At 52.5% G+C, this 9,621-nt stretch overlaps 1 protein-coding gene across 6 annotated transcripts in view; it reads left to right on the top strand.

Moving 5' to 3' along the window:
- The first annotated feature begins 2,422 nt into the window (after positions 1-2,422).
- The window catches only part of FOXP1 (forkhead box P1), a 565,106-nt gene continuing 557,907 nt past the window's right edge, over positions 2,423-9,621 (top strand). For 2 of the 6 annotated variants that reach the window (XR_008558876.1, XR_008558877.1), the window contains exons 1-2: positions 2,424-2,814; positions 4,493-4,693. The gene's annotated coding sequence lies outside the window, so the exon portion shown is untranslated. Of the gene's footprint in view, positions 2,815-4,492; positions 4,694-9,621 lie in introns of all 6 variants that reach the window. The other 4 variants (XM_054729758.1, XM_054729756.1, XM_054729761.1 and 1 more) reach the window with 3 other exon arrangements.

Genomic DNA, 9,621 nt, shown 5'->3' with positions numbered 1-9,621 from the left:
TATAAGGCAAAGTGTTGAAAATGGACACTATGTTAAGCTGCAGTTAAGTTTCCATCTAACGTAAGCCAAATGGATACAGAGTTCTTTAATAAGGTAGCTCACAGACAGTCATATATACAAAGTTGAGCACAATATATTACAGGGCTTACAAACAGGATTTCCTTTTGTCCACAAAACTAACTTTGGCCCCCACTTTCCAATCTGATTTAGGCCCCCCACTTTCAAGTGAATGCAGATTTTAAGACAGTTCAAATGCAGAATAAGACCAGTGGCAATCTAAAGAGCATTTAGTATGGCAATACGAATAATTTTTAAAAATTCACTGTTTAATCCAAAAAGTGAGATCAGAGCATGAACTGTTCTTTACCGACCAGGAATAAATTAGTCACATTTAAAATAGACTGCTTTCTCTGAGAGGACGGGAGCCGGGAGGGGAGGAAAACACCATCCACTGCCCCTCCAACTGTCAGCAGCCCGGCATGTCACATGAACACATTCTGTCTGGCATAAACTTTTTAGAAATGAAAACAACCCCTCATCCCCTCAATAGACTGGCAACTTTGTAGATTTCCATTTAATTCCATGCGAATTCAGCACATGGGGTTCCCAGTGATGCTAAAGTGTTGTTGAGAGCATTAACGGAGCCGATGGAAGCTTTTACATCAGCACCGCAGTCATAAACAGCAGCTGTCCTGACCCACAGCTGTGGACTGCGCGCCCCTCAAGGCCAGGCTGTCGCTTTTGCCCTCCACGACGGCCCTGGTCTAGAGCAGAGGAGGTTTTCCCCGTCAAGTCTTCATGTCTTGCCTCAAAGACAGCCTGAACCCGCTTCCAGGAAGCTAGGAACCTCCACTCAAACCAACATGCACGTTCTTGACCTAGATTCTCTCTACAAGACTCAGTGGATGGTCCTGACTGGCTCTCAGGGAGGGGCAGATGGCCTTCACCAGGAGCCCTGCTGTGCTGGGGTTGCTTCACCGCCCTCCCTCCCTCCAGGCCTTGAGCTTTATTCTGTATAGCACCAGGGAGTGGCTGTTGTTTTGTTTGTTGTTGCTTTTTAACTTGCAAAAGAGACAGTTTGAAGCAGTAGCCTGATGCTATTATTGAAGTTGAGATTCAGACTTCCTCTGTAAATGCATGTTTAACAATATTTGTAAAAGTTATCCCAAAGCATTTATAATATCCTTTTCAGGATATTATCTGCGCTGGTCTCGAGACCAATGGGACAGTACTCGCCCCCCCCCCCCCACACACACACACCCCAGTATTTTGTTGAACCCATCGGGGTGACTGGCCGCTACACCATCCAGCCAACAGCTGGGAGCACTGGCCTGGGAATCTGGCAGCGTCTGGGGTGATGGCTCTGGAGAAAATTATTTCTGTTAGCAGGACAGAGCTCCATAGCTTCCTACGTCACTCTGGGAAACCAGAGTCTTCTTCCAGCGCCGTTTGCTTTTTATACTTACACGTATATTTCAGAACCTCTCCCCCAGGCCCCCAATGACTCTCACATTGCTAACGCCCCGAACTCCCACCCGGAGCGCACACAGCGCACCCTTCCCCAGAACGGGCCAGGTTCTGCGAGTGACCGTCTCCGGGGAGCCGGCCGGGTGCACGCTGCTCGGCGCGGCCTGGGCGGTGTCCAGGCGGCGAGGCCGGAACCCGCTCCCGCCGAAGGCGTCTCAGCGGACGTGTCCGCGGGCCTGGGCGCGGGGGAGGAGAAGCGCCCCACGCGACTCTCTCCTCTAAAAGCCGGGGACCCTTGCTGGCGGGTTTCTGCTTTCTTGCAAAGGGGGTTTGTCCTTCTGTTGAACTTTCAACTCCCGAACTCGCCTCCTTTCATTGGACAAAGTGCAGAGAGCGAGGCCGCGGGAGGACGGGTGGGGGTGGGGAAGGGGGACACCACCCGCCGCCCCTTCAACTGTCACCGCCGGCGAAACACTTTCGCTTTCACGGCAGCGGACTCAGCCGCCCCTCTCTCCCTTTTCTGTGTTTCCAGCTCGGAAACCGAGCAAACGGCCCGCGCCTCCCCGTCTCCGTCCCGGTGGAAGCGCTGCCGCAGATGCCCCGGAGTCTGCACGCCCCCTCCCATCTTCCGGGGGTCTCCCCTCCCAGCCCCGCACTTTCCAGGCAGACCCTCCGCAGCCGGCAGCTCAGCGCCCCTCCCTCCCGGCGGGGCTCGGCCGCCGCCCGCCCCTCTGCCCTGCAGCCTGGACCGCCCGCCCGGCCCCCGGCCCCCGGCCCGCCGCCCCCGGGCCCGGGCCGGGGCGACTTTCTTCCTCCCGCTGGAGCTGGTTGTTTACACAGCAGGTGGATGTGACGTCAGGGACGCACAACAGCAAAAATAACAAGATCTTCCTCCGCGAGGGCCTCATTTGTTTATTTGTTCCGGGAGGCCGGGCCGGGGGCGGGAGTGGGCGCTGGAGGTCGAGGGGTCGGGGGAGGTGGCGGCTCGGGCTCCGGGGGCGCCGGGGCCTTGGGACGGCCCGGGCGGAGAGGCGGTGCCGGGGGAGGCCGGGGGGCGGGCTGGGAGCGCCCCCGGCCCGGCGCCGCCCGCGCCGCCGCTGCCCCCGGCCCGGCGGTGCTCGGGAAGCTAGTCCCAGCGGAGGAATCTATTGTTATTTATTGTGTGGCGGCTCCTCGCCGCGGCCCGGCCCAGCCCGCGAGTGCGTGTGCGCGCGCCGTGTCGTGTCGGTGTGTGTGTGTGTGTGTGTGTGTGTGTGTGCGCGCGGGGTGCGCGCGCGGGCGGGAGTGGGCGCGTGCGGGAAAGGCCTGAAAACACCTTAGTTTGCACCGCGAGATCATTTGCAGCGGGTGAGTTTGTATTTTTCCATTTCTGCTCCACTTTTTCCCAAGCCGCCTCCCGCCTTGTTTCCGCCACTTTAAACAACAACCAGCACAAAAAAAAAAAAAAAAAAAGAAAGAAAGAAAGAAAAAAGAAAGAGAAAAGAAAAAGAAAGAAAAAAAACTACTTTCCACCTCCAGCCTCCACGTGCACTCCCCAGCCCCCCTCAGGCGCTCTCCCCGGTCGGGCCGGCCGGGGAGCGGGTGGGGGCGGAGGGCCGGCGCCGGGCGGAGGGTCCGGGGCGCCGCGCTCGGGTCTATTTGCATAAGTCAGACGGAGGCGGCGAGGAGCCCGTCCCTCCCTCCGGCCCTCCGCCGGGACGTGCGCTCGGAGGAGAAGTCTGTGCGCCCAGGCCGCCCGGGGCAACTTTCCGTGTCCGGCGTCCGGGTGCCGGCGGCGGAGCGGGGCGGACGCGGGGTCCTGGGTCGGGTCTTCGGCGGGAGGGGGCGCGCTGGCCTCCGGATACCAAAGTTTGGACTTGAGCAAACTTTTCCCTTTTCCCTCCCCGAGCGAATGGCCCTCGGTGCCCTGGGCCGCGGCGGAATGACTGGGTTTGTCCACGCCTTGGGCCTCGAGCTGCGGGACATCCCCGGTGCCACGCACGCCTGAACTCCGCAAACGGCGGCAGGGGTTCCTTCGTCGTCCCCCTGGGGCCGGACTCAGACACCCGCACCCCCAGCTAAGCACGCACCCCACGCGCGCTCGGCCCACCGAGCCCAGCCTTCCCGCGACGGCCAACACGGCGCGTGCGAGTGGGAGCGGGGTGCGATGCGGGTCTCCGAGTCCGGGTCTCCCGTTTTCCCTCTACACACGCACACACACACACACACACACACACACACACACACACTCTCTCTCTCTCTCCCCTCTCACTCCCCTCTGCAGCGTGGGGGACGCGGGGAGGGGCAGGTTTCCAAGCCCCATCTATCCCGAGACGCGTGTGAATCACCGCGTCCCTCCGCCCGTCCCGGCCGCCGAGGGCTCTCCGTCCCTCGCCCGCGCGCCGCCTTCCTCCCGAGCTCCGTTCCCGTCCGCAGAGAGGACTCGGGGGAGCCGGGAGCCGGGAGCCGGGACGGCGGCGCCGGAGCCCGGGGTTTGCTCCTCGCCGCAGGGTCGCGGTCACGCTGCCTCCGCCTCCTCTGGCCCCCGCCTCCGGCTCTTCTCCTCCCCAGACACCGCCGGGGTCGGAAACTTGGATTCCTGCTCCTTTTGGTCCTGGGCGAGTCTCCCTCCCCACCTGTTGTGAGCACCATCCCGGTCCCCGGAGAGTGGAGGTGGCACGCGGGCGCCGGGAGCTCCGCGCCCAGAAACAAAGTCGCAAGCTCCCACCCCGAGTGTTTGCTGGGAGCATGCCGCCCGCAGACCCCCGCCCGCGGCCCCCGCCCTCGGAGCGCAGGACTAAGTAAACAGTGGTAACTCCGAGCCTCGCGCCCAGACCGGCTCCCTAGCCCACCCCTCCCCCTCCTTTTTTGTTGTTGCAACTTGGTGAGATCCCGGGGTGCGCAGACCCGCGGGGCCGTCTCCCAGGCTGGGGGTCCTCGCGGGGACTCCCTGAGCCACGGTCTCTTCCCCGCGCGCTCGCGGGTCCTCCGCGCCCGCCGCCCCGCCTCGGCCTCGCCGCCCGCTCACTCGGCCCTCCCCCAGCAGATCCCGCCACCTGCGCCGGGAAGACTTGCCGAGTGTCGCCCCGGGTTCTCGTCGACCCCAGAACCCGAAAGTTTGCAAGAGGAAGAGCGCGCGCGGCGAGCCGGCGGGCCAGGGGCAGCGGCCGCGCCGAGGACCCTGGTGCCGCCGGCGCCTCCTCCGCGGGCGTGAAGGCGGCGCTCCCGCTCCCTCCCGGACTCGGCGGTAAGTCGAGGCGGCGGCGGGCGGTGGGGCCGGGATGCCCGAGGCGCGCAGGGGCTGGGACATCCTTGAGCTCCGGGCCGAACGCGCCAGCCCGTGTAGCAGTGGCACCGGAGCCAGGAACGTGCCCGTCTTCCATACTGGCCTCCCTCTCTCTCCCCTATTTCTTAAATCCGAAAATCCGAGACCAAAGTTTAGCGCGGAGGGTAAAGTGCCCGGATAAAATATGGTGACATCTCGCTCCCCTTCTCACCCTACTCCCCCCTTATAACTATCAATTATTTCCAAGTCATTGTGTCCGAATACCCTTGCCGAGCTGATTACAAAGTGTATTGATTTAGTCTGGGCTCATCCTACGCGTTTCGTTTTATTCATTTTCTTTTTGTTCAACCCAAAATGAAACATTTCTTCCTCTTCCCAACACCCACCCCCCCAGCCCTCCTCCGTGAGGCTGGGCTGAGCGGTGAAATTAATATAAACAGTTAATTTGGTTGCACCGGAGCCGCTCCAGCCCACTGAGGAGAGGCCGGCGTGGCCGTGGGTCGGTCACAGGTATTTCCGAGTTGGTGTCCTTTTTGTTACTGCTCTCCCGCAGGAATGCTGGAGGGCGTTCTGTTCTCCCCTGGAAGGCGCCTGTGTGTGCACAGGGAAGACGCTCAGCTTCCCCTCTCACTGGGCTGTCCGTGGGCTTTAGGATTTAGGGTTTGCAGAATAGCTGGTTGAGAAAGATCTAAAGGATATTTAAAAGAATTTTCTGTTGCTGCAAATACATTGAAGAACCTCTGCAAAATGTTCACTTTCCCCCCCTTTTCCCCCTGAGAATCCATTTAAGGGGGAGATGTCTTAACTGGAATTTGAGGAGAAATTGTTGGATTAAGGTGTTTTCTACCCAGGGTTAACCAACATAATCGAGAGAGAGGAGTTCCTGTAATTTTCAGTTCCAGAGAGAAATGTATCAAACCTTGTAAAGAATTCCACTGGAGTTTTGATTTTCAAAGTGGAAATACCCATCTCTCTGAATCCAGGAAAAGAAAGCTGGGCTCACGGTTACAGAGGTTTGGAATGGGGTTTTTCTTTTCTGATTTTCCTACTTGAAATGTCTAATAATTAAAGAGCACTAAAAATATAAAATGGAACTCAACTAGTTATTCAAAAGGTGTCAGCTAAAAATCTCACTGCACAAAGGGGAGAAAAAGGTTTAACATCTTTCCACTGGCTGCGTAGCTCCCCCAGCTCCCCACCCCCTTAGACTTTGGGCTAATATGAGAGAGGGGAAAAAATCAGGGTTTTTTTTGGGGGGAAAGTAAAGTAAACAGCCTCCAACTGCTGAACCTTGACAACCCAAATTAAGGAAGCAGGCGAGATCAAACGGAACTGCCGCTGGGTTGTTGTCAGGAGCTCTGCATCCAGGACCCGAGACTATTGGATCAAGCAGCAAAGCTGTGCACTTACTAATGCAGAAACCGACCATTGCAGATGCTGATCTTTGCTGTGCAAGCGGAGGCTCACTTGGAAGGACATACTTAGGTTCTCTCTAGGCAGCATTTGAGTTCTTTATGAATGCTGACTTCCTAAACAGGTTACTATTTTTTAATGCATTCTTGTTTCTGGACAGAATGCACTCAAAAAGGTATGATAAGAATATAAGTCTCTGGAGGCTGTCTGCTACCCAGAAGTGTGCGGTGGAATTCTTCTTCCTAACATTAGGCTCCTTCCGGAGAGTTAGATAACGTTTCTCACAGCAAGGTGAGAAGATCTGCCTTGTCAGGGAAGCCAGGGTTTTGTAAATGGGGGTTTAAATCTGATGTGCAGTTCAAAACAAACAAACAAACAAACAAACAAACAAAAACACACAAAAACCTGGGGAGGATGTTCTGTGTCGGCCCACTGTTGGAATTTAAAGATGCAGGAGGGATGGGTCTGCAGATTAGACAGACCTCTTTTTTTTAGAGTGGCATTCAGCAGAACGAGGCTGCTACTTTTATATAAGTTCTCTGTAACTTGTCCTTGCTTGTTTTCTAGAAAAATTTAACTGCTTTACATTTTTAAAGGGAGTAGTAACAGTAATTACTTCAGCATTTTGTTTTCACAGGCTTGTCAAAGTATAATGAAAGAAACATTGAGTATTCAAATTAAATTAAGTCTTAAATTAAGAGGGTGATATTGTTGAAGATGTCTGTAAGATTTTGTATTTATATTTAAATTTTGGCATATAAGCTGTGTAACTTTTTTTTTTTTTTTGCTAAAAACTCTCCCCAAATTAAATGCCATTTTAAACTAAATAGAGCAAAGTAGGAAATAGGACAAGTAAACACATACAGAAGAATAACAATAATTGTCATTTAAGAATTTCATTTTTAAATAACAAATGTTGATCACATAGAAGCACTTTGTTTTTTTATAAGTCAGAGTTTCATAACCATTGTGGCCAACATGTTTCAAAGTCTGTAGTTTTATTGGGTATACCTTTTATTGTGTAATTAAACAATGCGAGTTAAATGTGCACATGGATGCTATTAGGCAATTTTCTGCAATATGTATTTTTTTTAAAAGCTGTAAATATTCTCTAGTTAAATCATTTGTACCAACAGTAACAGAAATTAACTAGGTTATTATTGAACCAGGCATAGTTTTCTGTCACTAAGTTTTTTCCTTGCTTCTCTTGAAACTGTACCCCTGACCTTGTATGTTTACATTCTTAGGCTCTATTGAAGGGTATATCTTTTTCAGCAGTTGTTTAAATTAACAGAAGAATTGTGATATTTCCTAAATAAATATATTTATACCACAGCACATCCAATGCCAACATTAACAAAGAGAAGGGAGAACAGAGCAGATGTGACAACTTCTTTGGAACCCTATCTTATTGTGCTGTGTATTTGGTTTTTATTTTTTACTTTAAAACTCAAATTCAGTTTTGAAATGTTACCTTGTAAGATTTAGCATCACCAAAAGGTATGTGTATTCAGACAATGTTGGGAGTTATCGCACCAATTACAGTTCAGTAGGGATGCCAGGAATATTTACAGGGCTTTGCGAGGGTTCTGTCTTTGAAAAATAATTTTAGGCACACGTTAATAAAATTTAAATAGATTGCAGGCTGTTAGAAAATAGTATAAATTTTGTTTATGACTCAGTTACGTTAAGGTACTTACATTAAAGAAACTCATTTAACCCCTGACTGGAGAGTATTAAGCAGGGAGGAAGGCCTCCAGAGCGCTCCCGTGCCCTTTGCTCTGCGGATGAGCTTAAATTACTGCAGTCTAATTGCAACTCCCAGGCACTGAGCATGAGCTGTTTCTCTGTGGCTGAGAAAGGTGTCCAGATCAGAGCTAGATTTGCACAGGTGGTATTTGTGATTTATTATTTTTTATTTTTTTTGCTTAGGGCCTTTTCCTTTTGTAGAATTCAGTTATAGTAAATGCCGTTTTAGCTAAGTCAACAGTATTGTCCTTTTTTTAAAAAAAAAAAATTAGGTTTTTTGAACCTGGAGATTATAAAGGTCTAAGGCAAGTGGGGTTTGTTTTCTAAAGAAAATAACCTTCCGAGAAGCATCTGCTGAATAGACAGTGAACTGTCTGCAGGGCCGAGCAGGCTCACGGTTTGCCGGGAATTGTTTCTTTCTGTAGCTGGTGGTAGCGATCCCACCAGGTGACCCGCAGGGTTAGTGAGGCAGCCAGCCGGCCAGGTAGCTGCCAGTTAGCACGTGCAGTCCTAGGTGGTCTTCCTTGTGACGTCTCACTGGCTACAGGCCACTCTGTTCTGTGTGTGCGACCCAAGGAGCCATCTTAAGCCCATTTTTAAAATAAGTGTTTCTCTTCCATGGCACTTGCATGAATAAAGGCTAGCGGTGCCCAAAACGGGCACGCCAGCAGGCCATGCGTGCGCTGAGAGGGTTTCTGCAGTGGGAGAGCCTGGCCCGTCCGGGACCGTGCACGACAGTGGTTTCTCCCCCTCCCTGGGGATCTGCAGTTTATTTCGCTGTGCATGTGACGACGTGGTTAATGGAAATTAAGCAGATTTGGCTTGTGTCGCCAATCTAAAAATACATGTTGTAAGGAGCGGTTGATTTCAAGAAGTGCTTCGGTTTTGCATCCCATATAATGCTCTTACACTTAAGGCTACGAGGCTGGTATTCTGGAAAGAGGAAGTACAGTGGGGTAAATTGCATGGCAGTCGGGAAGGACAATTAGACAGTGTTCTTTGTTTTGCAATGAATTATTCTTATTAATTACAGCCAGTTGGTACCGAGGCCTTGTCAGGCCTTCTTCAGAAGCCAGCTCCCCATCACCAGAAGGTTGTGCCGGGAGCTGTGTGTGTCCTTGTCCTGGTCCCGGTTGCCCAGCCCTGGGGTCCGTGGGGGTCTCCGCAAGGCTTGCTTTCCTGCTTGAAACCTCCTGACACTGGTTTTAATATCTGCCCTGCCTGGTGCACACAGGTGTTGGTTCAGCAGTTAGGCTACGGGATTTAGGGTGAGGACATTGTCCCGCTGGCCAGCCGCTGGCGAGTGAGCTGCCTGAAGAAAGAACCTGTAGGTGAACAAGTGTAAATGGGTTTTTCCTTATGACCCTCCCCAACGTATTTTGTTTTAAAATAATGTGGGGGAGGGGCTCAGGTTAGTGCCTTGATGTTTGCAGTGAAGTTGCAGCGATGTAAGGTCCTGGGCGGTAAGGCGGCAGGGGAGCCTCCGGGGTCTCCTCTTGATGCTGGAAGCACCTCTGTCACCGGGTCAAACTGATTTCTTCAGTTCGAGTGCTTAAAGTAACTAAATCGTAAACAAAATTTATATCAGCTCCTGACAACTAATAATCTATTTAAATTACATGGAAGTATCTGGGCAAAAAATTAATTAAAGACAGAAGTACTGTCAAGCCTGTAAATATCTGACGGTCTACTCAAACGGAGCTGATCCTACGGAACATTTACAGACG

Source organism: Eptesicus fuscus, chromosome 18 (genome assembly GCF_027574615.1).
Source record: "Eptesicus fuscus isolate TK198812 chromosome 18, DD_ASM_mEF_20220401, whole genome shotgun sequence".
NCBI lineage: Eukaryota > Metazoa > Chordata > Mammalia > Chiroptera > Vespertilionidae > Eptesicus > Eptesicus fuscus.
The sequence above is the reverse complement of the archived record's forward strand: the minus strand, read 5'-3'. Positions and strand labels throughout refer to the sequence as shown.